Source organism: Puma concolor, chromosome A3, assembly GCF_028749965.1.
Source record: "Puma concolor isolate L17-30 chromosome A3, mPumCon1.1.hap2, whole genome shotgun sequence".
In the NCBI taxonomy this organism is placed as follows: Eukaryota; Metazoa; Chordata; class Mammalia; order Carnivora; family Felidae; genus Puma; species Puma concolor.
The window spans coordinates 75,923,290-75,926,322 of NC_141669.1; the positions used below are offsets into that span (position 1 = coordinate 75,923,290).

Genomic DNA, 3,033 nt, shown 5'->3' on the forward strand with positions numbered 1-3,033 from the left:
TCCCTGCAACCCAACCAGCCATGCCATCATCAGGATCCTAATGACTCTTGTGGGGTTTCTCTGCTTAGATCTCAGGTTATTTAATGGATATTTTAGGCCTTTGAGGGGGTCCCTGGACACTACTTGAGGATGAAAAGCTCATCAGGAGAAAATTGTACAATATGTTTGCTCATGAATGCAACTGATTGAGCCAGTGAATTTGCCAGTCAGGTGATGAGCAGAACAGTGAACCTTGCAATAGATATAGTATTTCATCTATTATTCAGGTATTTTTTTGTCTTAATTTTGCTTTTAATTGCATTCATTACAAAATACCTTGAGGGTTTGTAAAAAAAAAAAAAAGTAAGTGGGACAAAACACTGGAAATCTCAGTTTTCAGCTAAAACAGAAATTATATTTTAGTTCAACATGTACGTCCCATGATTTTACTTCAAGTAAGATAAATGTATTTAATTCCTTTGAATCATGCCTGAATATCCATTTCCTAGAAAAATCTACAATTAATTTTCTCAGGCTTAACTGATGGCTCTTCAAGATCCATTCAATATTTTATCAAAACTCAGGATTTTAATCCATTGAATCTATTTTCTTTTACACAAAAAACTGACATACTTATCTGTGCTAGAACAATGTCCTCAGACTAGACTAGCCCTTTGGAATTATGCTGCTGTTCCCAGACTGAAAAAGTAACAGGAAAGGCCAAGTTTGGGAACCCATTCACCAGCCTGGTCTAGCTCTCTTAACAAGAAACCCCTTTGCCCCTTTCATGAAGATGGCGCCGAAGGCAAAGAAGGAAGCCCCTGCCCCTCCCAAAGCCAAAGCCAAAGCAAAGGCTTTGAAGGCCAAGAAAGCAGAGCTGAAAGGCATCCACAGTCATAAAAAAAAGAAAATCCTCACATCACCTACATTCCGACCATCCAAGACACTGCGTCTCCGAAGACAGCCCGAATAGCCTTGAGAGAGTGCCCCCAGGAAAAACAAGCTTGACCATTATGCCATCATCAAGTTCCCCGTGACTACCGAGTCAGCCACGAAGAAAATAGACAACAACACTCTTGTGTTCATTGAGGATGTCAAGGCCAACAAGCACCAGATCAAACAGGCTGTGAAGAAGCTCTATGACATTGACATGGCCAAGGTCAACATTCTGATCAGGCCCGATGGAGAAAAGAAAGCATGTGTTTGACTGGCTCCTGACTATGATGCTTTGGATGTTGCCAACAAAATTGGGATCATCTAAACTGAGTCTAGCTGGCTAAATCTAAATTTTTTCATCATAAAAAAAAAAAAGAAAAAAGAAACCCCTTTCTCATTTGGAAAACACAGGCCATCCCCTCTCTGCTTAATAATCATTTATATTTTGCAGGAAACATCTAAGTTCATGGCTGAATTATTGAGAGAAGCTCATTGAAGCCAATGAGTTTCAGTATGAGGAATGAGAGCTGCTAGAAGTAGGAAAGTGGATGGGTGAGGCTTATACGCAAATTCATGAAATAGGGCTTAGTTTCAGTTTGTGCATTCTCTAATCTGAAACACTCATCTGCTTTTGCCAGGTGATTAACTCTAAGGGATAAAAAGTTTGAACTTCCATAAGTACACTTGAGTTTTTATTTATTTATTTAACATTTACTTATTTTTGAGAGACAGAGCATGAGCAGGGGAGGGGTAGAGAGAGAGGGAGATACAGAATCAGAAGCAGGTCCCAGGCTCTGAGCTGTTAGCACAGAGCCCAACACAGGGCTTGAACCCATTAACTACAAGATCATGACCTGAGCCAAAGTCAGACGCTTAACCAACTGAACCACCCAGGTGCCCCTACACTTGAGTTTTTAAATGGTAACTCACTGGTGGCAAGAACTTTAGATTACTTTCATAGTGCGAGGAAAGATGTATTTTTTTTTACTACAGGCACATTCTTTGGGCCACGCATTAGTCTACTATTTTATTAAGTACTTATTATTTGTCAAGCATTATTGGGCACTATGTGGGTGGAGGGAAGAGTTAGAGAAGGAGAGACCAAAATGACTAAGACTTATTTCCAAGGCTTAGATCCAAGTACCTTACAATTTAGCGGGTGCAAAATATAGTGCATCTTTATTAAGAATTTTTGTTCCCATGGAACTTTGATTAGTTTGAAGTCAAGGGAGAGAAGAGCCTTGTTGTATCCCAGGTGGGTAGATAGTACTTTATTTAGTGTATTTAGAGATTCAACAGTTCCTGAGCATCTCAAAGATTCAGTCTTGCACTGGCCAATGTAACAGATAAGGAAAGATCTTTGCTTTGAGTGGAGGTATATGCAGGTCTTTCAGAGTACTAGGTTTAGATCCAGATCTGCAATTTAATAGCTGATGTGACTTTGGATGAGTTATTTAACTTCTCCATACGTTGGTCTTCTCATTTATAAAAACAGGATAATAGCAGTATCTCATTGAGCTGTTATGTGAGTTAAATACACACATACATGTAAAAACTTAATTTAGTGCTTGGCATAGGGTAGATGATCAATGAATATAAGTCATTACTATTATTACAGTCTCCTTGGGGAGACAGAACCATAGGGAAAGGACTTGAAAACACAGATAATAACGTATAAGTGATCACATACCAAGGAATAACATATGAATAGCTACATGCCTTGCAGCAATAAAATAAATAGCCTCCAAAACATGTTTCATTACTCCAAAACTCTGTTGCAATAAGTCTCAGGTGAGCATCCAGATTATTCCAGGCTAAAGTCATGAATTTTTTGAAATTCAGTACTTAAGGTGCAAAAGTAAACAATAGATTGGGCAAGGACCTGGAGAGAAAAGGCAGTCTTTGTGGTGGGGCCTGGTTTATACTTAGTGATTATAAATTTCCCTTGACAGCTTTTAGTGGGAGTGGCTGTCTTGCAAAATTCCAAGAGAAATGTTTTCTGGACAGTCTTACTTATCTTTGGAGCAGGTTGCCACCTGCATTACTTTCAGAGGACACCACCCCAGCTTTTATTTTTCCCAGATGTCTGATGTCTAAAACCTTACAGGTTATTTACTT

The 3,033-nt window shown here is 39.0% G+C and overlaps 1 pseudogene; it reads left to right on the forward strand.

The window, feature by feature from the left end:
* Positions 1-766: 766 nt before the first annotated feature.
* Positions 767-1,281, forward strand: LOC112869333 (large ribosomal subunit protein uL23 pseudogene; annotated as a pseudogene).
* The last annotated feature ends 1,752 nt before the right edge of the window (positions 1,282-3,033 follow it).